This window comes from Rosa chinensis, chromosome 1, assembly GCF_002994745.2.
Source record: "Rosa chinensis cultivar Old Blush chromosome 1, RchiOBHm-V2, whole genome shotgun sequence".
Taxonomy (NCBI): domain Eukaryota; kingdom Viridiplantae; phylum Streptophyta; class Magnoliopsida; order Rosales; family Rosaceae; genus Rosa; species Rosa chinensis.
Window position 1 is genome coordinate 28390255 of NC_037088.1, and position 27766 is coordinate 28418020.

At 38.7% G+C, this 27766-nt stretch overlaps 1 pseudogene; it reads right to left on the reverse strand.

The window, feature by feature from the left end:
* Positions 1-1228: 1228 nt before the first annotated feature.
* Positions 1229-27766, reverse strand: LOC112164379 (annotated as a pseudogene).

Genomic DNA, 27766 nt, shown 5'->3' on the forward strand with positions numbered 1-27766 from the left:
AACTTTATTATTGTTTTAAATGAGGATGCATGTATAGAAATTTATTGTGTTTATAATTATAGAATCATATAAGGAAGATATGATTATTATTATTTTTCTTTTAATATATAGATATCTATTTTGGTCATTTAATCTATCTATAAAATCTGATTTAAAATAAAATAATAGGGATGTGTATTAAGTAGTTTTGGGTGTGTATTTAAAATTTCCCAAACGAAAAATTGGTAAGAACGATTTAGTTGAAAAAAAAAATTGTCATGCCTAAATAAATCCCAATACGGCTGATTTTTTATGCAAACATGATCGAAGGGTTTGGATTTGTGTTGTAAGACGATCCCTTAAAATAAACAAACAAAAGAATTCTTTCATTTCCTTTCGCTTTTTGAACTCTTTCATTACGAAAGTGGCAGGTTATACTCCTAACCCCGTATGATAATCATATTCCTGTTATGAAATGAGAGAAGTGAGCCACAAAGAGAGAAGCTACTGCAAATGGGGCTTATATATGTAGAGATAGCTAAGTTCAACAAGCAATCTCAATCTAAGAATAACAACAACAACAAGAGCAAGTTCAGCCTAGCCGGATTTATATATTGGCTTCTCATTGTGGTCAAGGACGAGTCTTCTACCCCGATTAGGCGATTACTATATTGTCAGGTATCTAAGCAGCAATGAGCCAGTTGATTATTTGGAACAACCGACTTATACATTTCAGAAACTAGCATCAGTGATGTGTGAGTTGGAAATGGTGATAGAATTTAAAAAAGAAAGGAAAAACAGCTATTGATCTTTCTTCTTGATCTGGGTTAGGTTGGTTCATATCGACAGGAACCTCTCCGAACACAAACCTAGCTCAATAATTCGTAAGCTGATAGAGATTTGTCCGCTGATACCGTTCCAGGCTACTGGGTTTATTTCAGCAGCTTGATGATATTTTTGACCAGGCATTGTAAACATTTGCGGTCGAACTTTTGCATTGAAAGAAGGAAATATGAAACACGTCATAGGCCATAAGCCAAAAAAGTCGCTTATCCATAATCAAGAATGGCTTCATAAATATGTTTAGACATGACAAAAACTCTCTACTTCCGAAATAAATATGTTTCTCTGCATCTCCCTGAATACTACAAATAACAAACAATGTGCCACAAAGAGGTTAGTTTGCATCCAGTTGCTGATGTTACATTGCATTGTTGGTAGACACAGGATGATTAAAATTTTGACATGTCTACAGACCCCAAATGTTTCTTTCGTCAGAAGGCTGTGAATCTTTCAAAAATGCCCCGAATTCAGGTCTTGCTGGTTGATTTTTTCCAAGAGGCTAGGAAAGTTCCAAAAATTATCAGACTTCTCAAAGAAGATATAAAATGCAACAGCAGAAGCCAAAAACAGCCCTAAAAGCAACAGATAGATCTGCCATTCTGCAAATTTCAAACAAGAGTAAACAAGTTTGCCATACAGTTGGTGTATAAACAGATTAGTGCATTAACACAAAAAACACAGAGGATGGGAGATAAACCTTTCCAATCTGCTGGAACATTTAATTTGGTCACCACAGCTCCCCATTCACTAGAGGTGGTGAGCACAACCCTGGAAACAAATCAACACTTGAGTAGTTAAAAACCAAAAGGGAGAGTAGTTGCGTACCTAAATAGACTACAAAGGCCTTTCTCATAATTAAATTTAATTGATGATCTATAAATAATACAATTGCTTGAAAAGTCAACTTTTTTAGCACAAAAGATACATGATCGAAAGAGACCCAGAAGTGAATCGTCTCCCATAAAGATTCACCTTTCTCTTTCACATTATCGAATATAAACATTAGATAACAACATTCATAAACGCAACAGTATCTTAGAATTGCAATGCAGAAAAGGAAAAGACAAATTGAACATGTCAGAAACTCCCTTCTGGGAAGACTTTGAATAAAATGCTCTTCATAGAAGACAGCTAGAAGCATTAGAAAGGGAAGGAAAGAGATGCTACTGATCCTTAGGACATTCAAGAGAATGAATACCTAGAAGTTTGATTTAAAGCAACATGCTTTTATTCCTATGAAAACAATATAATTTCTTATAACATAGTAAAACATACTTATACAACATCATCATTCATGAGTTGTGGTGGAGAAAAAATAAATCAAAGTTGGGCATGAAAACAAGATAATTTCTGATAACATAGTAAAAGATACTTATCAGTGTTGCAAATGAAAGTTGGATTTAGTTCCATACTTCTATTTAAGGATTGATGTTGCTTGTTCATAGTAATTCCAAAGACTACTAATATGTTTGTAATTGATAGAACTTTATTAGTAAGAAATTGGAAGGTCAAACCTTTCAGTGGGACAGAAGTCTAGAGTGGCAATACAAGTTCCCAGGTGTAGCCTCTTACTCAGTGGCAAATCTCCATTTTCTTAACTTCAACCACACATATATCTCCATCTTTGCTTCCCCTACAATTTAAAAAAAAAATGTTAAAACAAATGGAGGTTCGTAGAAGTTAATAAGTGGACATCATAAAACAGCCAAACTGACTGTAAACACGGGAATCTGAAAACAAACAATATGCAGACACGTGTATAAAAAATAATAATTTTATTAAGAATTTGAGTGCGGGTTACAATTTTTGGTAATCCTCTGATTCTATCTCCGACGATGAATTTCACTCAAGGGCTTGACGCTTGATCTTGAGTCTTACGATGGTCACGAGAGTTGACACGCGACGAACGTTTTGGCTTGAGGTTGGTGAGGAACTAGCTATTTGGCAGCTTGATGGTTCTTCATGATCTTGGGAGTCTTCAGAGATTTTGAGAGTGTTTTCTTCTCTTTTTTGGTTGAAGTCCTTCTCTTGATTTGAGAGGGGGTATTTATAGTGTCGGCGTTTCTCTCAATTTGGAATGTCTTGATGACACGCAATTAATTGCATTTTTCTTAATAACATAATCAAATCGATCAGCCTTAATTAACTGATTTAATCACGATCATTAAGGAATTAGCCAATCAATTTGATGGCTGATTTTAATTGTTTTTTCCTTAATAATATAATCAAATCAATCAACCTTAATTAACTGATTTAATCACGACCATTAAGAAATTAGCCAATCAATTTGATGGCTAATTTTAATTGTATTTATTAATAGCATAATCAAATCAATCAACTTTAATTAATTGATTTAATCACGACTATTAAGAAATTTAGCCAATTAATTTGATGGCTGATTTTCATCTTGATTATCAATTTAAATAAATTGACATCTAATCAGCAGAAAAAATTTAATACTTGATTTGACTCGGAATCAATTGATTTAATTTAATTGATCTGCCTTAATATCAATTGATTTAGCCGGAACAAATTCATTTATTGCCGTCAGGCCTTTCATGTGTCGCCAAGTGTTGTTCTTTGAGTCTGCGTGATTTTGCTTACCCACAAGCCACGTGCACATTTTGTAGGACCCACATGCCGACTATGTTCGTTCGGTCATAATTTCAAGTGTTGACCGAATTAAATGAATTTTATTTTCATTAAATTTTTTGGTGTCTACAAATACTCCCACTTCAAGGTGCGCCGTAAACATGTTGTCACGTGCTGGAGGTGTAACTTGAAGTTTTGAATTTTGATTTAATTTTGTAGAGATTCTCTTGATTTAATTTTGCAGAGATTCTCTTGCAATCAGGATTTAATTTTGTAAATATGACAAAGACTCCAAATGGGCAGGTGACAAAGCCCATAATATAAGAGTATTTTTGTTTAATATTTATGGAATGGATCATTGATTTCTTTCCGAATGAGATATTTATTCGCAAAATTTCAACAATCAATATAAGTACCACATAAATTGATGTCATATATAGCAGAAAATATTAGATTTCGGCGATATTTTCCTAGTCTCAAGTCTCAACTAGGAAATTAATACTTTCAATATAAATGAAGTCCCTCCTCACACTAGCTTTTCCAACTTGTCTTCTTCAACTCGGCTGGTGGCTCCCAATTTCCCTGCTTGGTTGACTTTTGTCCTCGTGTTGCAGAATAATTTCTAGCAATTAAGGTGATTTGTCTTCATTCATTCATTTCAGAAATAATCGATACGGCCTCTGCTTAGTGCTTACTTTTTTTCTTTCTCTATTCTCTGACAGGGACCTGCTGCTACAGTTTTGCTTCTTCTTCTGGAACCTTGAGACGACGCGAGCAAGCGATCTGGTGGTAGCGGCAAAATAGGTTTGTGATACCCATTGATTTATTGTCCAATCATCCATGTTTACAGATTCCCGTGTAGCCTTTATTTTACTTTTTTTTTTATATGTTTATTCAATCATCCATGTTCCACCCTCTGATATGATAGGGACATATATGCACCATGCCCTGACAATAGGAATATATTCATATATATGCATGTGCTCTCCGTTCCAACTTTCCATGATTCATCCTTTATATATACACACACACACGCACGTGCAGTCCATAGAGTGCAGTTTTTTTTTGGGATAACTACAAAGGACTACCAGACCACCTTTTGTTTAACAAAAAACTCCACAACCTTTCCCCTTATACAATTAAGGACACACCCTATTCCTTTTTACCTTTTCACAATTTTTTACAGTAACAGCCAATATTTCCTGCTAAAAAGTCTTCACACAGTATCAGCCTAAGGACTAATCTTCATCATGCCACAACTTCGCCTAACGACTTCCTGTCTAAGCGGCTACTAACAGGGCGGAATCACTATTGCCTTAGTATAATAAAGGATGAAGGCTTTTAAACAAAAACCTAACAACTGCTACTGCTACTGCTACTTTCAAAAGCAGAAATAACAAAATATTTTTGTGACGGGGTACTGGGCACAAACTGAATTTATTTATTCAAACATAAATACAGATACAGAACCCAGAGCCTCACTCTTGGGCAAACAGCTAGAAGCTGCTTAGCTACTCATAACTTGATTACAAATACTTACTTGGAATCAGATGCACACTTGCATAAAGAGATTTATATAAAACCTGCTACTGCTGCTACTATGGCTTCCTTATTTTTTGAGAGAATCTGATTCTGCTCGATTTTTGAATATTAGACTGATGTTTTCTTCTTCGAATTCAATTCTAAGGGAAGCTAAAGCTCCTTATATAGGGAGCAGAACTCAAATTACAATTCAAAACAACAAAATGTACAGAACGACTCCGTGATTTCCTGCTTTCCTTAGTGCTCCTGCTGGTGGAGGTCGGCCGGGGAAAAAGCAGATTCCTTTAGGTGAGATGTTTTTCACCTGCTTTTTGAAAAGCAAAAGTCACTTTTGGGAAAAATCCAAAAGAACTTTCGGTGTTTTCTACACCTGCTGCTTCACATGTTCTCATCGGTTTCTGAATTGTGACCAAGGACAAACGAGTCGTTATCTGCCTGGGCCATTCTTACTGTTGTTGCATTGTCTTCGACATCTGTATCAACATACATCTTGTAGTGGTTGTCAGTTTCAAGTTTTTCCACCCATCGTAAGCATGCCAGTGTCGAATCTATCTCTTTTCTGGTAAGAGATAGGAATAAGTCACTGCTGACTACGTCAGGATGATCGTAAGCAGTGATGATAATTTTTTCTCCTGCTGCCAGGAATGTATTGTAGGTATCCTCAGAGATGATCTTTTTGATATATTCTAGAGTCATGGCCTTCATCCACGGGATACTTGAGTTTGGTTGGCCATTGTACCCTACACAGGCTGGTTGAAGATATTTCCTTTGAATAATTCTTACATAATGATAAGGAGGAATATATTCGACTTCACCGTTTGCCTTCTGGATCCATTCTGGAGGAGTGGATCTGAACTTCAGTCGAAGCATACAGTCATTTTTTCTTACATTTTTGACTGTATTGACAATGATAGGCGGCAAACCTTTTAGATCATCATTCGTTTTAGTCCACAAATTATGGACAAAACCATTTTCAACAAGCCAGAGCTTATGTTCTTGAGGATGTTCACTCTGAACATTAACCAGGTATCTTCCAACATAAGGACCTGAAACAATAAAGAGAGTTGGAGGAACTAGGTCTTCTGGATTATGTCTTCCTATCAGACTATGGAATTCATGCCAGTCTGATTCATTAAGTGCCATGACAGGAACTCTAGCACTTTCTGGACTTTCAAGGAAGAGAATTTTTTCTTTTCTTACAGCACTCTGCTGTATATGACTTTCTTCAAATTGTGGTCTGGCGTTCTCATATAGTTCTTCAGCTAGTGCAAAGAGTGCCGGGAACATTAGACCACTGCTTCTTTCTTGAAAAGCAAATAAGAGATTATCCAGGATTGCCTTCTGGTGATAAGCTAGTCTCCTGCCAGTTCTGAACACAGGAGTGTCAAAAGTTCTTAATTCATAATTAAAAACATTTATGACTCCAGTTGGAGTTGGTCTGCTTTTTGGCAAAGCAGCAGCCGTCAACGGTCTTGATGAGCCTTTACCGTCTGCCGTTTGAGACGGGCTAGCCAATCCTTTACCCTGGGATTGATCAGTTGAGGCTAGTCCTTTAGGACCTAGCAGAAACCTTTTAAGAACCTTTTCTTTGGTTTCCATAGGATCTTCTTGAAGCTCATGTTCTTTCCCAGTCCTTCTGCTTCTGGGATTACGACCTTCGTCGTCTTCTTTCTGGCTGAACATTGCCATTTCCCTGGTCAATGCGTCTGGAAGATAATTCTTGTTTCCTACAATTAATTCAACATTATAATCATATTGGTTAAGAAATAATTGCCAGTTTGCTAATCTTCCTCTATCAGCAGCTTTATCAAGTTTGAAATTTTTGAAATTCTTTACTCTGGCACAATCGGTGCGGACAGTAAAGGGTTTTCCAAGAAAAGCTGGAGAATTTAAAATCGTTTTCTTGACAGCCAAAATTTCTTTTTCCCCTGTGGGATAATTTAGTTCTGCAGGGCTGAACTTGCCACTACAAAATTTACAGATCTTTTCAATGTTAGTTCCAGGCGCCTTTGCCAGAACCACACCGGACCAATAATTATCGCTCGCATCTGTCTGGAGGATAATTTCATCATTCTCTTCTGGTTGTTGCAGAGGAGGGAGGTTTTTGCAGAGATTTTTTATCTGCTTCACGATTTTTTCATCATCTTCTGTGAAGTTCCATTTTCTTTTGGAACTTGTCTTAGGAGATAACATCGCTGTTAACCCTGAGATTTTAGGGATGAAATCTCTCCCATAATTTATGACACCAAGGAATCTCTCTAGACTCTTAGCATCAGGAATTTTGTCTGGGAACTTCCAGATCTTTTCAAGAATATGAGGTTGGAGTTTTATTACTCCATTTTTGATGTTTATTCCTAGGAAATCAACTTCATCAAGGATAAAGAAGATTTTCTTTTCACCTAAGATGATTCCATGCTGAACTCTCAGCTTTACTACCTCATGGAGGTGTTTCATGTGTTCTTCTTTGTTTTTGGAGAAGACTAGGATGTCATCTATGTAGACGACGCAAAACTCTGCCACATGCTTGAAGATGTTGTCCATCTTTCTTTGGAAGATTGAGGGAGCTTGCTTTAGACCAAAAGGCATTACCAACCATTCGTAATGGCCTTGTGGTGTTCCAAATGCAGTGAGAGGTATGCTCTCAGGATGCATCTTGACTTGCCAGAAACCCGACTTTGCATCGAACTTCGAAAAGACTTTGGCTCCTCTGAGCTGGTTAATCAATACTCTTACTTGAGCAATTTGATAACCGTCTTTGACAGTCTTTTTATTGACATCTCTGTAGTCAATAACCATTCTAGCTTTTCCTCGTAGGTTTTCTGCATGATTTCTCACGTAGAATGCTGGAGCATGATGAGGGCTAGTGGAAGGTTGAATTAATCTCTTGTTCAGGAGATCTTCAATATCTTTTCTGAATTCTTTTTGATCTTCCTCTTTGTAATGAGGAATGGCTTTAACATGGCAGATAGCATTCATGTCATGCAATTTCAATTCACAGACCACTGGGTCTTTTTCCCAAAACTTCTGAGGATTTGTATCCACATTTTGCTCTAGTGTTTTCTTGATTTTTTCAAGAGTGGGAATTTGCTGAGACTCAAGCTTGTTCTGAAAGTGTTTGAGGTTATGCTCATGGATGAAACTAGCTTCTTCATCTTCACTAGTTTCTTCTTCTTCTTCTTCTTCAGAAGATTCTTCAACAAGTAATTCTTCTTGTTGCTTGATTTGGAGTATGGGTTCGAATTTTGGTTTGTAAGGGGTAAGATCACCACTATTCTGTTGCGATCTCTGATACTGAGTAGTAAAACCGGGACCGACCACAGTTCTGGCTTGTGTGAGGCGGTCTGCCCAGAACACCCGTTCTCCTTTCCTGAAGCCTATCGCTTCGTCATCCTGAATGAATCGTTGTTGGAGAATAAAATCATTTCCCAACAAGAAATCAGATCCTTGGCCTTCAGATTGCCAAACATTCTGGATGATAAATGTTCCTCCACCGATGGTGATATGAACATTTTTTGCTACTTTTTTCATGGTGAGATGGCTTCCATCAAATGTGACACCAGTAGCAGACTTTTTCTTATCTTCTCTCCAGAGTTCATCTGGAATTGCAAATCTTTTTGCAACTGTAAAACCTGATCCATTATCTACAAAGGCATGTAGATGATATTTTCTGTAATCAGGGAATTTGAGTCCAATCTCTATGTAGTTGCTGTATCTACTTGTAGAGACGACTTTCGATTGATGAAGCTCATTTTCCTGAGCTTGTTCCTTTGGAATGAATGGTTTGCATTCTTCATTTGGAACTTTTTCTGGATGAGGTGATTTATCAGAACTAGAAGGTTTTGTATCATCCCAGTTTGTAGGAACTATCTCTTTGATGTCTGGGTCACTGAACCATGACGGAGGGTCATATCTGACTTTATAATCAAACTTGCCCGATGGTTGGCCAAGTAGATCCCATGTTTCAGTAGCCTCTTGTCGTTCTAAGAGATGAACAGTTTCTGGTGGTTTCACCAGTTCTACATTTTCTGGTATTTCAACCAGTTCAATATCTTCATCGATGATTTCTTCCTTTTTCGAGGAAGATGGTTCCATGGTTTCCTGGAACAGAGTTTCCACTTCTTTCGCCTTTTGTTCAGCGAAATATTCTTCATATTCTTGCTCAACCAACTGGCTGACAAGACCATTTTTGGTTTTTCTTCTTGCTTCAGCTATGAAGCATTCTTTATGATAAGTCTTCTTGGACTCTTTACAAAACATAGGGAGACCATTCTTTTCATGACATAAGCAGTAGTCACAAACGAATGTACCAGGGTTCACCTGATAAGAAGACATGAAGGATTCTGTCTTGCTTTCTTCCCAATTTTTGATTTTCAAAACATTCATTTGTCTGGATTCGAAGTACTCTACTTCAGAATCGATCTCAGACTCAGCTGATGAAATTTCTTCTTCAGACCAGGCAGAGTAGACTGACCTGTCATCATCTTCATCATCAGAATAGGCTATTTCGTAGCCTTTCATGTTTGCTACCTCTACTATTTGCTCATATTCTTCGAAGAGAGCTTTAGTAGATCTTTTACCCTTTTCAGGGCATTCATTGGCATAGTGCCCTTCAGCTTTACATAACCAACATCTGCAAGCTTTCTTGCTTGGTTGTTTATGCTGATGAGTATTCTTCTTTTTCTTGAAGAATTTCTTTTTAGGATCTTCATCCTTTTGTTTCTTGTAATTGGAACTCTTATTGAATTTCCAATCTCTTTTCTGATTACTCTTTTTAAATTTTTTAGAGTAATATTTTACTTTTTTCTTCTTTTTGTGGAATTTGGATTCATGACATCCCCAGTTTGTGGGCATATCCAGTATTCCATAACAGAAATTTTCAACTCCTTTGAGTTGTTTCTTGGCCATCTTAGCTCTAAGATTGGCTTTGCATTGCTCCTTCAGTAATTGCCGGATTCTGTCGGCAATTCCTCCAACTGAAAATCTTTCAATTGGTTTTTCAGCTATGCTTTCTCTCACAGCTGTTCTCCATGGTTCAGGGAGTTTCCTGTGCAACAGATTAACTAGATCAGTATTCTCTAGTTCACCAATTGTACAGTAATATTCCTGAAACTCATTCAGGTATTCTTTGAAATATCTCATGTCACAGATCTTGAGAGCATAGATATTCGATTTTGCCGTTTCTTTGGCTTTTTCACTCAGATTTGAAAGATCTCCACAGAACTGATCGTACAGTGGTACTGCAAAATCATACGGAGATTTTGAATTTTTGATTTCTTCAAGCCAGTCTCTTCCTCTGGCAGTTTCTTTGAAGGATAGGTAATACTTTTTTGCTACTCCAGTGAGAGTAGTTTCATAGTACACCTGCAGGTCTGGTGCTTCAAATTTGCCAAGGGTGAGTGCAGAAGCCATCATTAGGCTATCTACCCATTGGTCAATGGTTTTTCTTTTATCTAGACTCTTATCTAGATTTAACCAGATGCCGTAGTTCGTGATAGGAACTCTAGGCAGATTGTCCTCTGGGACAAATCTTTGGGAATTTCTTTCTCCTTTTTTACCCGTGGGGGCTTTCTGTAATGGGAGTTTTACCTTCCCTTTTTCTCTGCTAATGAAAGTTCTGGAGTTTTCTCCTTCTTCCATTTCAATATCTTGATAAGGAAAGACTTTTCTCGTCTTTCTGATTTTGGATTTTTTCATTTCCTCGATTAGTTTTTCTAATCGTTCAGGATTTTCACAATTCTCAGCTTCTTTATAGAGTTCAGAGAGCCTCTTAGCTCTGAGCATATTGACTGGTCTGTTCAGATCAGCCTCCAATTCTTCTTCAGAAATTGGTTCTTCAATAGTGGGTTTTATACCACTGACACTAGCTTCTCTAGTGCTGTAGCTTCTTCTCAGAAAATTATTCTTGTTTATCCTGAGGTTTTCAGGACAGACATCACTTTTTCTGTGATTGTCAAAATTAAGACTAATTTCTCCAGTCTTTCTACTCTCGTAGATCTTTGCTTTTGCTCTTTCCGGCTGCTTCTTTGGACCGGATAATTTCCATTCAAGAGGAAAAGTCACTTCATTCCAAGTAACCTTGTGGATTTGTTGTGAATGGTTCTTCTGATTGGTGAGGAATCCAGTAGTAAGACCTGGGATATTCGTTATCCTTGTCTTAGGGGCTACTGTAGTACTCATCAATTTATAGTATATTCTATATACTATAGCAAGTTCTTGCATATCTTCTTTCATAGATATGCCATCTGTCTTGACTCTCAGTCGTAGACAATGAGATGCATCTTTCAAGCTGGTGGTGAAGTTGGGGAAGCAGTTGAAATACGCTACTTGATCACATAAGGATGCTTCGAGTGTTCCCAACAAACTAGCTTGGAAGTCTGTTAACCTGTTGTCTTGTAGAACACATAGGACCGAACAGTTTATGCCTTCACGTGCAAGCAGATTTATGCCTACTTGGACTGCTCCAATATGCATAAATTGATATTTTTTTGCTTGAGCTCTAGCAACTTCTGAAGGAGTGATTAATAGAAGATCAGTCTCTCCACCTGCTGTAGCGGGGGTTGTGATTTCTAGTAGTTTAAAATAATGGCTATCCATTAGATCAAACTTTCCCCTTTTGTAGATTTGTTTAAAATCTAATTTTGGGATTGAGGAGTTTTTTACCTCTTGTTCAATTTCATTGAATTCGAACTCTTCAGCATTAAGGAGTTGTACTCCTTTCTTTTTTCCAAAGATGCTTAACATTTTCATTTCTCTTTTTTCCGGGTTTTCATACCGGATACTAGTCTGACTAGTAGATGGTTCCAGAAAAATCATGTTTGGAACACGATTTGTGTCTGGTTTTTCTAATGGTTTGAATCCATTAGTTTTCTTTTTTACTGTAGGCCCTTTCTTGTCCTTCAGTATATTTTTCATAGATTCCAGCGTTTTTTGCTGTTCATTGATTTTTCTACTGACGACTGTCAGCTTTTCTTCTTCCGTTTTTGGAAGTTCTTTGATATAATCCAGTTTGTTTTCCAATCTTTCCAATTGGTGGATTATAGCAGGTAATTTTTCTAGATGAGTTTGACATCTAGATATTTCTAGTAACAACTTCTGATATTTCTCATCAGAAGATTTCAATAGAGAATTTATTTTCTCTAATAACAATTCTGACATTGTCCCCATTAAGGAGGGGTTCTCCTTGAGCTATTTTACAAGCTCTGATACCAGTGATGTGCGGATCTAACCAATGCTCAAATAATCAAGAGGTTTTTGTTCCTCTTCCAGAACTTCTAAGAGATTATCTATCTCCTCTTCTATTCTATATATTCTAGTCTGTAGTCTATAGATAATATCCCAGTAATTGGGAGAATCTTTACTAAGATTATCTCTATAGATTTTTAATTTTCTCAATTTCTCTCTCTCCTTTTGCAGTTCCTTAGTAGTAATTTTGCAGATAGCAATCAACTCAAGTCTATCAACAATCGAAATTATGAATGGTAAAAATAACCGTTTACCTTCGAGTATAGAGGATGGATTTATACCTGCAATATGGTTAAACAAACAAATTCAAAAGCATGGGCCCACTACGCTCCGTCAATTTTATTTTTACCAAAGGAAGAGATAACTATTAAGGAAAGTAAAAGACTTATTAAAGACAAAATGTCCTTAAGTGTAAACTTTTGTCCTTAGATGTATAAAATCAAAAGTGGAGGAGTTATTTCTACTAGGGGGGTCTTTGTAGTTTGCTATTTTTTTTTTTCACATCGTACATGCAAAGGTGGATTAATTATCATTCCAAAAATTCTATGGATTAGGCCATATGATTGATCCATAGAGTCCATAGAGTGCAGTTTTTTTTTTTCACTCTATGGATTAATTATCATTCCAAAAATTCTAATATGGACTAAGATGTAGATGGATTATAGGTAAAATGGGGCATTTGGTGGCAAAATATCTGATTTTTTTGCCTAGGTCTAGGTCGACCTTAGTCCATGGAAGTCTCTTTGTTATCATTCATGTTCACATGCCCCACATCCTCTTTGTCTTGCTGACGTCATTGCCTCTTTTTTTTTTTTTTTTTTTTTTTTTTTTTTTTATATCGCACTGTATATGTGTACTCTGACAATTGCTTAATATATATATATATATATATATATATATATATATATTTTATTTTTTTTCTTTGTTTAGAATTGTGGTGACAATTGAAGAACCCCAGTTCTGCTTTCTTTATTTCCTGCTTGTTGCTGCTAATTTCTTGCCTTGGGCTCCGCAAATCATAAAGGTAAGGTATGGCTTTCTGTCCTCTTTTTTTTTATTATTGTCACAACCTGCCTTGACCCAATCAAAGCATAATTCCATGATTTATCCTTTCCTTCTAAGCATCTTTCTTTCATATGCCATGACGTTAATGCTTTTTTTTAGATATTGCACGATTATGAAATTATATATATTTTTTCTCTCCTCTTTTTCATGATGTCACCATTTTTTTAATGTCGCACAGTTCTATATGTACTATATATCTATATATATATATATATATATATATATATATATTTTCAGGGTTTTGGCAACAATTGAAGAAAGCAGATGACTTAAGTGCTTGGATTTTTCCACTTCTTGATTGTGGGAAAATCTACTCAAAGCAGTTAGGTTTTGCGTGTCTGTCGACATCAGGGAGAAGAATGTGAACGTCCTAAGCGCTTAGATTCCTCCACCTTAACTCGTAGTAGGGTCCACTACAAGCGGTTAGGCTTTACGTATTTGACATCAAAGAAAGAAGGCGTAATGGAAGTAGCGGTAGCAATAATAGTGAAGTGCACTTTAAGCGTCGGAAAATTGACACCAGTCTTGGCCCTATTTATTGCGATCCCAATGCTAAGTTCACTCTAAATACTGACTTTCTTGGTGACTTTTCAACTTCTTCACAACCGATGCTGCAACGTAATGAGGTAACCCTTTTTTGGACTTGCGTCAAATTTTTTTTTTTTTTTTAGAACTTGAATTGTTCTTTTCCTATCTTTTCAGGGTGCAGAGATTGATGGTCATTCACTTTGGGGAAACGATGACGCCTCTTGAGACCCTATACGTGTTCCTTCTGCAGCAGAACTTCAGGCTTACTCTTTACCCACGGAAGGAACATCCAATGCAAAGAATGACTCATATCAAATTGACCCTACAGGTACAATTCCTAACTCTTGAGTATTTTCATTGCACCCTTTTTTTTACTAATGATACATGTATAGGTCCACTTACTAATGTGCATCCTCCCAAGCCTCTGAACACCATAGCCTTTTCCAAGGCCTCTCTTGGTGGAGCTGCTATTATAGATGCTAGCGAAAGGCTTCGTGATATCCGTCAACAAGCTGCTACCACAGTTTGTGAACAAATTGAAGATATGATAATGAAGCACTCCTCAAAGACCATTCTTTCCAGCAAGAGGAACTTGACAAGCTGATAGCTGAGCTTAGCCATTATGGGATTGATCCTTCATCCGTAAGGGGCAAAGTTGAGGGATTGTTGACTAGTGCTGACCAATATAACCTGGCACGGCTTACTTGCTCATGCAAGGCTACTAGGCACACGTAATCAGCGTCTGGCTAACACAGAGTCAGAAATTGCAAAAGTCACTTCAATTCGTCAAGCTGACTCTGATCATCGCCAATCTGTTCTCAAGTTTTTGGAGAAATTAAAGGAGGAACAACGAAGATTGGAGCAAACAGTGACTTTACTAGACGAGAGACTTCTACTACAGGAGAAGAAGCTTGTCGACCTAGAAAAAGAGAAGACTCAAATCCAAGAGACCCCTAAGGTGACCACTGCAGAGCTTGAGACGACAAAATCATTGCGAGATATTTTTGAGAGCCATCACAATAGCTTCAAGGGTTTGACTTGGGTGTGAAGAGCTGTTCTCCACTTCGTAGTCTATGATGATTTTTTTCACTTTCCTTTATTACTTGTAATAAGTCAAACTTTGACAGTCATAACTTATTATGGAAATAAAATACCCTTCTATTTATTTACTTTACGAATGGTAAACAAACCCTTTATTTTTTATTTGATTTGACTGAACTTGAGATTGTTATACCCAAGCTGCCTACATATCCTTCTAATGAAGGAATCAAGTCATCACGTAGTTCAAGGGTTTATGGATGAAGTGAAAATTTTTTTTTGTTGGTCCTTTTTTTGCTTGAGCCGCCCTTTTGGGTTTTCAACTCAATAGACTTTTTTTTTTTTTTTTTTTTTTGGTGCTATGTGCAGTTTAGGGTCGTGCTGGCTAGGAGCATCTTCTTACTTTCTTCAAGCATAGTACCTATTCAGGAACTTTCCATTTATGGGGCCAATTCTCAGGCCATCTTCAGCCACAATTTTGTAGGCTCCATTGGTGTAGACTTCGCTGACGACATAAGGTCCATCCCACTTTGACTTGAACTTAGGACCAGTCTTGTGTGTCATAATAATAGGTCTGTGCACGGCAAGCACTAGGTCACCAACTTGAAAGGATCGGGGTCGAACCCCTTTATTGAAAGCTCGTGACATTCGAGCTTGATAGCATTCCAAGTGCTATTGCGCGTCAAGTCTCTTTTCATCTAAGGCTTCCAACTCCTGAAGGCATAAATTGACGTTCTCTTCATTAGTCAGTCTTTCTTGCAAAGCAATCCTCAGAGATGGAATTTGCTTCTCCAAGGGTAAGATAGCTTCAACACCATATATAAGGGAGTAAGGTGTAGCTTTTGTAAGAGTTCTATATGTCGTTCTATAGGCCCAGAGCGCCTCGCCCATTCTTTCATGCCAATCCATTTTTGTTTTTCGGACAACTTTCTTTAAAATATTGCACAATGTCTTGTTAAATGCTTCAGCCAACCCATTAGCCGGGGCGGTGTACATAGAAGAAAAGTGCAGCTTGAAGTCATATTTCTCACAGAGTTTCTCCATGGCGCGGAACACCATATCGTTGAATGATAGTCCCTTTGATGAAGTCTATAATGTTTTCTTTCTTTATTTCCTTAAGTGGTACTGCCTCTGCCCACTTTGAAAAGGAATCCGTAGCCGCTAGAATGTATGAGTGACTGGCAGAGGATTTTGGAGTGATGGGCCCTACAGCATCAAGTCCCCACACATCGAAGGGGTAGGATGCAATCGTTGGATGCAATGGCTCTGGTGGTTGATGGATGAAGTTTGCATGAAACTGGCAAGCTTGACACCTTTGTGCATACTCCATGCAATCTTTAACCATGGTGGGCCAATAGTAACCCATCCTCTTCACTTGAAAATGGAGCTTTGGACTTGACTGGTGAGCTCCGCATACTCCTGAATGAGCTTCCTCCATAGCCTTAGCAGCTTTCTCTTTCCCCAAACATCTAAGAAGTAATCTATCGAATGATGGTCGATAAAGAGTCTCCTTGTAGTAGAAAAAGCGTGGTACTCTTCGTCTTATGTCCGAGCGTTGCTTTGGGTCATCGGAAAGCCTATTTCGCTTGAGGTAATCAATCAATGGGTACCTCCAGTCATCAACATCAATCACGTACACAGAGTCAACATTGGAGTCTTCATGCCAAAGCTCATAAATTGTCGGTACGACCCACCATTGGCAGATTGGAAGGTGTATGATTTCATCCTCTGATAATGCCTAAGTTGCTGCTAAGTTGGCCAAAGCGTCTGTCATTTGATTTTCTTTTCTTGGCACATGTGTTAGTGTGACAGCATTAAAACCCTTTAAGAGTTGTGTGGCGAGCTGAAAATAAGGAACTAAATCCTCTTTCCTCACTTCATAGATAGTTAGTAATTGATCAACTACTAACTTCGAGTCTCCATACACCTCTAGATTTGAGATTTTCATTTCAACTACAGTTTGTAGTCCCATAATTAGAGCTTGGTACTCAGCCACATTATTGGAACATAGTTCACTAAGAGTGAAGGCATAAGGCAATATTTGCCTTTGTGAAGAAATGAAGACCACACCAGCTCCTCCCCTATCTGCTCGTGAAGACCCATCGAAGAACATTTGCCAAGCAGGGAGGACCTCTGTAATAAAGACTTCTTCATCCAGTAAGTCATCTGAAATCTCCTAATCCGCAGGGATATGATGATCCGCTAGGAAATCAGCCAATGCTTGTCCTTTAACCGCTTTGGCCGGTATGTAGATGGTTTCATACTGATTGAGGAGTAGTGCCCATTTAGCCATTCACCCTGTCAAGACTGGTTGTGCCACTAGATGTACTGTGTAAGCTTGCATGTAATGTCTTAACTTTTGGATGGCGAAGACGAGTGCGAGACAGATTTTCTCTATCGGTGGATAATTCAATTCAGGTCCTATGAGAATTCGACTTAAGTAATACAACACCTTCTCCTTCCTTTCTTCATTTTCTTGGGTTAGGAGTGCTCCGAGTGATGGCTCTTGAGCAGCGATGTGAAGGATAAGCGGCTTCCTAAGGATGGGTGCACCTAACACTGGAGGGTTTTCCAAGTACTTCTTTATGCTTTCAAAAGCGTTATGACAAGCTTCATCCCATACGAAAGGCACATCCTTCTTCAAAAGTCGACTAAAAGGCTGACAACGGCCTACGAGATTCGATATGAACTGTCTGATGAAGGAGAGTCGTCCCTGGAGACTTTTTAACTTGCATAGATTTCTTGGCTCAGGCATGTCTTTGTTGGCCTTAATCTTTGATTGATCCACTTCAATGCCACAATGTTTCACAATGAATCCAACAAATTTTCCTGAATTGACGCCAAAAGCACATTTGAGAGGGTTCATCTTGAGCTAGTACTTGCGTAGTCTATCGAACACCCTTCTTAGGTCTTGCAAGTGATCTGTCCTCTTTTTTGACTTGACCACTAAATCGTCAACATAACATTCCACGTACTTGTGAAGCATGTCTCCAAAGATTTTCTGCATAGCACGTTGATATGTTGCACCAGCATTTTTTAACCCGAATGGCATGACTTTGTAGCAATAAATGCCTTTGGGAGTGCGGAAGGCAGTAAGCTCTTCATCTTCTAAGGCCATCCTTATTTGATTGTATCCAGATGACCCATCCATGAAGGATAAAGCTTCATGCCCTGTTGTTGCATCCACCATGAGTTCAATGATGGGCAAAGGGAAGTCATCCTTTGGACATGCGTCATTTAAGTCGCGGAAGTCCACACATACACGGAGTTGTCCGTTCTTCTTCTTGACAGGAACAATGTTTGCAATCCACTTAGGATATTGAACCTCTCTAATGAAACCTGCAGCAATCAACTTATCAACTTCAGCTTCAATTTGAGGAAGGAGTTCCGTCCGAAAGCTTCGTTGTGTTTGCTTGATCGGTCGAGCCTCAGGTTTAACTGCGAGACGATGAACCGCTACCTTTGGGTCAAGGCCAGGCATTTCTTTGTACGTCCATGCAAAGACGTCTTTATATTCAAGCAGCATACCATAGTATTCATTTTCTTCTTCGGGACTCAGCGAAGCGCTCAAGAAGACAAGTCTTGGATCTTCCCCAGTTCCCAAATTGAGCTCTTTAAGCTCGTCGATAGTAGCTTGCCCCCTGTCTTCAAGTTCTGGAAGAGATTCATCTACTTCATCCTCGGAATGATCATGGTCATCTTCTGCAAAAGCCTCTGCTTCTGCTATCATGATATGATAGGCAGACTAAACAATCTCATCTTCGCCATTGCCATCAACATTACTCATTCCAACTTGGCCAGTGAGTATGATGGTGTGCTCCTTCACTTTGAGTTGTTCACTTAAGCTCACCTTTAACACAGAGCATCGCTTTATGCGTGATGGGATGAGATTTCGGATCTCTTTGTCGTTTCCTTGGTCGTCAATCCTCTTTCTCTTTTGCTTTTGTTGCTCTTTGGTTGCTTGTATCCTCTCAAGTGCCGACTTTCGAGGGACTGACTCAGATTTCTTATTTCCTTCATCGGAAGATAACAACCTATTGAACACGAAAGCTCGAGTGGTTGTTTGGGTGATGCGATTAAAAATTGAGATTTGGCTTGTTGATGTGTGGACACGCTCAAATACAGAAACTCGAGGCGCCAATTCATCAACTTGTTCGGGCACCGCAACTTGAGAATTAGGATGAATGCGATCAAATGCCGAAACGCGAAAGGCAGATTCAGATTCTTGAGTTTCTTCTTCTATTACCTCGACACTAATGTGTTGCGTGCTTGCCTTTGCAACTTTTCTTCTTCCTGAAATTTTGATTTGCTTGCCTGGCACAAAACCAAGACCTGCTTTAGCAGGGTCCAATGTGCACCCTTGCTCTCTCAACCTCCTTTCAGATTCATTAAGCTCATGCACCTTTTTGCCAGGGATGACCGAAGCCATATCCAGCCTTTGCTAGTAGCTTATAAGCGTTAGGGTCAAATCCTTCCTTTGTCCTAGGGGTCGTTAATGGGCAGGGCAGGGCCGGCCCTGCCCAAAATTAATGGGCTCGAGCCTGGCCGGGCAGGGCCAAAACATATTTTTTTTATTTTTCGGGCCGGGCAGGACCGGGCTTCTCTTAAAAATCAAGGCCCAGAGCCACCCATGGGCCCAGGGCCTTACGGGCTTTTTAGGGTCGGGCAGGGCCGGGCTTTTTTGGGTAGGCAGGGCCGAGCCCATTATATTTATATGTCATATTATTTTGTTAAAAAAATACAAAAATCTATGAAAAAATGATGATATGTTAATGATTGAACAAAATAAAATACAAAATTAAAAAAACATATGGCCTAATGCAATAATTAGTTCAATATAACTACATAAAAATATATTAATACAAAAATTGAATGGGCTTTCGGGCGTGCTTATAAGGCCGGGCCGGGCGGGCTTTAATGGGCATATAACGGGCCGGGCTGCGGGCTGGGCCTGGGCTTTGAACCTTCCGCCCTAGCCCTGCCTCGTGCCCAATGGGCAGGGCCAAGATGGGCTTTGCTGCGGGCCGGGCCAGGCTTTTGCCCACTAGGCCGGGCGGGCTCCCATGGGCTTTTAGGCCCGCGGGCCAAATGATGACCCCTACTTTGTCCTTTTGTCAGGAAGTGTTCGTACTCTGTCTTGCCTTGAATCAGTTTGGCAAACCCCTTTAGCGGCTACTTGGTGGGAGTTACGTTGCTCAACTTCGTCAACGGTATGGTTGATGTTTCTTTTAGCAATTCTACGTCCTTCTCATCTAGATTTCGCGGACATTCTTGCTCATTTGCCTCTACCAAAGGAGATTCCCCTTCTTTTCGCCTAGACTTTGGCACATAACGAAGGACTGGAGCAGAGGAGTTGACTTTGTTCTTTGAAGCTGCCACATTCGTTTCCAACGAAACTTTATGTGGTTCCTCATTGCGACTTCTTGCCATGCTGGATTCCACCTCCTTATTATGCATTTCTGCAGTTTTCCCTGTAAAGGGTACTCCAACTGGGAGAACTTTCTTTACTGTTTCATCATCCATGTAGAACTTGGAATCCACAAAGTAAGATTCAGCTTCAGTGAATGGTTTAGTATCACCTGCTACCGTTTTTACTCCGCCATCGTAGAACTTGAAGCATTGATGAAGAGTGGAGAGGACGACACCATTTTCGTGAACCCACGGTCATCCCAACAACAAATTGTATGAGGTCTTCGCATCGATCACATGGAACAAAGCATTCGACTTCATTTCTCTAATTTTCATATCTACTCTGATCATCCCTATGGCTCTTTGCCCCCCTTGGTTGAAGCCTTGAATCATGAGAAAGCTTCAGGACAACTCTTCCACATTGATGCCCAGCTGCTTCATAGTCGACCTAGGCATAATGTTTACAGCGGACCCTCCATCAACAAGCATGCGGTTTAGCTTTTGATCTCGCATATACCCTGTCACGAAGAGATGTCTATTGTGCAGTTTAGAGCCTAACTGAAGGTCTTCATCCGTGAAGTGAATGGTGTCACAATCTGCAACACACGTGACGCATTTCTTCGGTTTCACCTTGTTAATCTCTGTAGAGTACTTGCCTATGTCGATCAGCACCTGTACCAAAGCACATCTTGCTTATTGGCAATTGTAGTAGATTAGAAATGTTGAAGTGCAATGGTAGGTCTTCTAGCTGCTTCAACACCTCATTCTCCTCTGACGTTTGGTTAGTGTTGACCGTGCTTGACTCAACCTTGGCAGGATCCTTCGAACCAATTTTCGTAGCTCGTTGTCATGTGGGCAACTCTCACCTTTTCTTGTTTGTTGCCCCTCTCTTTGACAAATCTTGTCCCACCTTTCTCGAGACACTGATGACTTTCTTTTGATTGCTTACATTTTGCTTGAGCTATAGGTAAACTTGGCGATGGGCTCTTGCGTGCCTTCCTTCGAGTGACAAGTATCCATCCCTCGTCATCGACAACTGAGTCAACTTCAGGAGTTGCAACAGGTGTGAGGCTTGCTTGCTGGATTGGCTTGACTTTCTCTAACTTTAACTGTATGCATAGCTTTCTCAAAAGCTGATATGGTGCTTTTATTGGAAGAGAGGGCAATGGGGTTGGCTCGAATGACCCAAACACAATGGTAGTGTAGTTTACAGTTTACCTCAACAACATCGTCGACATCCAACTCAATCCTTCCTTGCTTGGCAAGATTCATTATTAAATCTTTTAGGACGAAGCATTTCTCCACCGGGTGACTAACGATCCGGTGGTACTTGCAGTATTTCGGGTCCTTGACAGGATGCATTTCCTCGGGCCGCTTGCATTCTGGGAGTTCTATCACATTCTTCTCAAGTAAATCTTCCAACATGCCTGCCATGTCAGAATTCGGGAAGGGATACGTCTTTTGTTGCCATTCCTTCAATTAACACTTTGTCCTGTCATAGGTGCGAATTGGCTCTACTTTGTTAACCTCCTTATCTCGTGTAGAGATTTTGACTGGGGCAATGTTGACGGCCATCGATTCTTTTGCAGATTTCTTCGGTACCTTGTCAATCTTGCTTCCGAAGACCTTGTCTTTTCTTTGGTCAACAATTGACTCCTTATTCCCTTTGTGGCTAGCTATACTCAACTCCATGTTGTGTGCTCGCGTAGCTAGCTCTTCAAATGTACGAGGCTTGATTCCCTGTAAAATGTATAGCAAATCAAAGTGCATACCTTGGATGCACATTTCCACTGCAGATATTTCTGACAGTCGATCTTTGCAATCGAGACTCAACGAACGCCACCTATTGATGTAATCAACTGCGCGTTCGTCCTTCCATTGCTTGGCGCTAGTAAGTTCCATCATGCTCACTGTGTGTCTCGTGCTATAGAAACGATTCAAGAACTCACGGTCCATCTGATCCCAACTGTCGATTGACTCAGGTTCCAAATCAGTGTATCATTTGAAGGCGTTGCCTTTTAATGAACGTACAAACTGCTTAACAAGATGATCTCCCTTCGTTCCAGCATTGTTGCAAGTCTCAACAAAATGAGCAATATGTTGTTTTGGATTGCCCTTCCCCTCGAATTGCTGAAACTTGGGCGGCTGGTACCCATATGGCATCCTCAGGCTATCCACTCTTTTTGTGTATGGCTTGGAATATGTGAGAGAATCACGAGAGGAACCTCCATATTGAGCTCTGATGGAGTTATTGATCATGTCTTGCAACTGCTGGACGGACAAAGAACCAAGTAGACTTTCACTAACATTGTCATTTGTCTTTAAAGTTTCTTCTTGTTTGCCTTTGTCGTCCTTGTATGGAACCTTAGCAGAATCCTCATCGTTTTGTTTCTCGAGCCTGCTCCAAAGTTGAGCAATCTGCATATCCTTTTCTTCGACGATATTGGTGAGCTTTTGAACCGCCTCCATCAGATTAGCTACCTGCTCTTCGAGCGTGGTTGCCCCAGTCATCATGACCTGCATTGCTAAAGGGTGAGATGCACCGTCTGACTGCATCCCAGAAGTGTTATTTTCTTCAGCATCAGGACTCCCCTTGTATGATCCGGTGCTTGAGTTGTCATCAGAGGCAGGTGAAAACGACCGTTCCCTTGATCTTGTATTTGGAGCTTGTCTCTCTTCACTTAGAGGGACATGCTTCCCTGCCCCTAAACTTTCTAGGGTGATGATTGGTTGGCGAGGCTTAGAAGGCAAAGCCACAATTGTTGTAGGCTGAACCTTTGCCATGCTTCGAGTGACGTGACCAGATGAGCTGTTGCTCGATTTCGAGGTCGTTGTCTTGGACTTGTTCTTCGGGGTGACTTGAGTGTTCTTGAAAGCCATTGCTTGAACAGATTTGTTTGGAATCGTCTTACGGAGAAGGCGATGAGAGGAAAAGAGGTCCCACTGGGCCTGCCAATTTGTAAAGGGAATCTGAAAACAAACAGTATGCAGACACGTGTACAAAAAATAATAATTTTATTAAGAATTTGAGTGCGGGTTACAATCTTTGGTAATTCTCTGATTCTATCTCCGACGATGAATTTCACTCAAGGGCTTGACGCTTGATCTTGAGTCGTACGATGGTCACGAGAGTTGACACGTGACCAACGTTTTGGCTTGAGGTTGGTGAGGAACTAGCTATTTGGCAGCTTGATGGTTATTCACGATCTTGGGAGGCTTCAGAGATTTTGAGAGTGTTTTCTTCTCTTTTTTGGCTGAAGTCCTTCTCTTGATTTGAGAGGGGGTATTTATAGTGTCGGCGTCTCTCTCAATTTGGAATGTCTTGATGACACGCAATTAATTGCATTTTTCTTAATAACATAATCAAATAGATCAGACTTAATTAACTGATTTAATCACGATCATTAAGGAATTAGCCAATCAATTTGATGGCTGATTTTAATTGTTTTTTCCTTAATAATATAATCAAATCAATCAGCTTTAATTAATTGATTTAATCACGACTATTAAGAAATTTAGCCAATTAATTTGATGGCTGATTTTCATCTTGATTATCAATTTAAATAACTTGACATCTAATCAGCAGACGAAATTTAATACTTGATTTGACTCGGAATCAATTGATTTAATTTGATTGATCATAAGAGGTAATTGACTGTAGAATGCTATATATTAGGCTTGTGAATTGTGAGAAATACAAGTTCTGCATTGTTTATTTCTATCATAGTTTGTTTTTGTTACTGATCGATCAGTCTTCATATAGTAACATTCGTCTAGATCAATTTTATGGTGAATATGGCTTTCCTTTCTAGCTAGGTGGGTTGGTTTTGGGATCTTTGTTGTTTCAGACTGAGTTTGTGTATATGTAATCAGCAACATAAAGAAGTTTTAATAGCTTAGGCTGATAGCAATTTGTCCATTAGGAAAAGAATCTCTAAATCATGACTTCTCTACATAAAACTGTCGAACCTGAAAATTTTGGTTGTGCTTGTCAAGTTCATTGAGTATGAAGTACATTACCTTTTTTACAGAGAAAATAATTACCCACACCCCATCTACATCTATCTGAAACTTTATATTATGGGGGTACAGTTACTGCTGGCAATGCTTTTATCATAAGATTATCTATATATGTGTCTGTGTTTAGGTACTTCTCATAAATCACAATGGTCTCTCATTTTTAACAGTGCATAATGGGTTGTGCTTTTCTCTTGAGCAGTGATGGTGCAGCTTCATTAGTGCTAGTGAGTGGGGAAAAGGCACTTGAACTTGGGTTACATGCTCTTGTTCTTCATTCCTCTGGAAAACCAACCCCTTTGGTACTGTATCATGCTCTTCTGCTGCAATATGTGCTAACTCGTGAAGCTTCACAATAAGCTTGGAGGTGAGGCAAATGAGAGTGTATATATAGTGCACATGATGCTTGATAAAATGGCACAAGAAGGTTTTGTTGAAGCGAAAAGATATTATATCAGCTTTGATTCATGTGTAGCTAGCTAGGAATGCTTTCTTGTTTGGTACATTACCTAGTCACTTGAATGTATGGATGTTTGAAAAATGGTAATGGAATGATATGGATTTGAGTACTTTTTATGTGGTAATTACTGTCCAATATTTAGTCTTACAACACAATGCAAATCAATGTGTTGTCTGACTGTAAAAGAGTTCGAAATTGAGGCTTTTCCTACAACAGTCACTGGTTTGTTACCCAATTTGATTACAATATTCACACCACAGCTAACCAAATAGAGTAGTCGTGTGAACTAACAACCAACAACAAAAGAAAACAAAGTTCTGTTGTGTGAGATTCCTAACACACAACAGAAACCAAATAGAGTAGTTGTGTGAACTAACAACCAACAACAAAAGAAAACAAAGTTCTGTTGTGTGAGATTCATAACACACAACAGAAATGAAATCATCTCTGTTGTCTGAGTAATCAACAGACAAGGGATATAATTTCACTTTAGTTGTGTGTTATTAATCTCAGACAACAAAGAATGAGTAATATCTGTTGTGTGTTATATATCTCAGACAACAAAGAATGAGTAATATCGGTTGTGTGTTATGAATCTCAGACAACAAAGAATGAGTTATATCTGTTGTGTGTTATGAATCTCACACAACAGTGAATTCTTTCTTTTGTTGTCTGAATGTACTGACACATCCATCCGCATGCCATGCCAGGCACATGCTTGCGCAGAATTCACACAACGGAAACAAATATTCTGTTGAGCAAAGTATTGTCACACAATGGTGAAATCACCGTTGTCTGATTTTTCAATCACACAACACTCGTTTAGACCACGGTTAGTTTGGTCATCACACAACAGAAAATCACCGTTGTCTGATGACCTTTTTGTAGTAGTGTGATCTGCCTAGCCGGAACAAATTCATTTATTGCCGTCGGGCCTTTCATGTGTCGCCAAGTGTTGTTCTCTGAGTCTACGTGATTTTGCTTACTCACAAGCCACGTGCACATTTTGTAGGACCCACATGTCGACTGTGTTCGTTCGGTCATAATTTCAAGTGTTGACTGAATTATTTAATGAATTTTATTTTCATTAAATTTCTTGGTGTCTACACTGACATAACAAAAGAAAAATGTCACACCACAACCTCCAAAAGTGGAGGACCAGAGGTTAATGATTCCGCATTAACACTATCTATGAGGTGCCTTTAGTCATTGTTCAACAAAAAAAAAAACAGACGATTTATGGAGTTCTGTGAACTTGAATATAAAAACACACTGAACAGTTGGAAAACATGACCACTCTTGTATATAATATTTGCTTACAGTAAATACATGCACATCTGCCTCGTACATCTGCCTGTGTTTTAATGCATGTAAGATATGAACTAGTCTTCCACCTAATTACCAGCGATGCCTAATTTTCAAGTTGAAGCTACAGCTGAAGAATGTGTATAAAGCCTAGTGTAAATCACAAGATCAAATGCAAATTTAGTACTTACAGAGCAAGATATTTTCCATCCTTGCTTAACAGCAGCAGACTTTTTAAGTAGCCTTTTATGTCCAATTTTCTTCCATGTACTTATGTCCCAGACTGAAGTTAAAGCTTTAGCACCTGTTTGATTCCCAGAAATACATTTAATAGTCTGAGAAACAATGATATGGTAGTATAGGTCATTTACTTCAGAGAGGTGCACATACCTTTTTGAACTGTGCAAAATAGAAAGGGTTTTTTTCCCATCCTTAGAAAAGCAACAGAGTTCAATCTTTTCATCCTGCATTAATCAAACACAAAAATATGATGCTAAAATAGAAGAAAAAAATCACAAAAATATTTCCAAAAATTAAGAAATACAACTTACTGAGTCGCGAGTCAAAGTAGTCACAGGAACACCATCTTCCATCTTCCATATTCTCGCTGAGCCATCAGTAGATGTCGAAGCTAAGAACTCTGAGTCTAAGCTAGAGCATAATATACAAAGGCAAGCAGAATGTTTAACATCTAGACTAAAGACAAGGATAAATCTACGTAAAAGTTATATGTGCATTCAACAAAAGAAATAAATAAAAGATAATAAATGAAAAATACAAAAACCATTAACAACCGTTACTTTCGTCATATAATCAAGACTGAAGTGATTCAAAGTAAATTTTAGAGATCCTTTGATCAGAGGAGAATCACTGCATTACAAAATGATACAACTCCGATGCCAACATTAACCGTAATTAAAATGAATAACACTTCTTAACAACCAAATAATTATGCCAACCAAGCCAAATGTAAACAAACATCTGAATATAGCTCGTTTATGCATTGTTGTTTTGAATTTAATGATACAGGGTAAGGGCAAGGTCAAGGGAAAACCTAGACTAGCACACTGGATCAATAAATCTAGATTAAAAACAAGGGCAAGTAAGTAGGATTCTTCTGTCAAATTCAACAACAAAAAAGTGAAAACAAAACTATTAACACTATTCATACTACATTTAGTCAAGACTAATTGGTTCACTAATAACTTGTAGAAATTTTTTGATGAGTGGAAGAGTTACAAAAAAGACAACCAGTCTTCTCCCATGTATCTCATTAACATTAATTTAATACTAATTTAGCATGCCAATCAACAACATTGTCTGAACATAGCTTCTTTGAAAACATTATTGTCTTGTATTTAATGGTACACAATGCACTCTACCATTATACAAAACGAAACAAGCAGGTGCTCACCTGAAATCCATATCATGGACAGATTTATGCGCTTTAGGTTCATCTAAAATAATGGACAGGCTTGGCCACTCCAGAATTCTCATATGCCCATCCTAAGGTTTATTAAAACATGTCAATACATGTTTCAAAACAAGTTTTAAAAACGCAATAGAGTCCATCACTCCAAATTCACCAATTGCATTATAAGGAATACAACACATTCAAAAACGTTAAAGAGACCACCAAAATAACTACAAAACAGAAGAAGAAGAAGAAGCTCAAAATCAATATCTCATCTTTTTCAATCAAATTTTATTTGGAGATGAATACCTTGCATTGCTTGGCAGCACCAT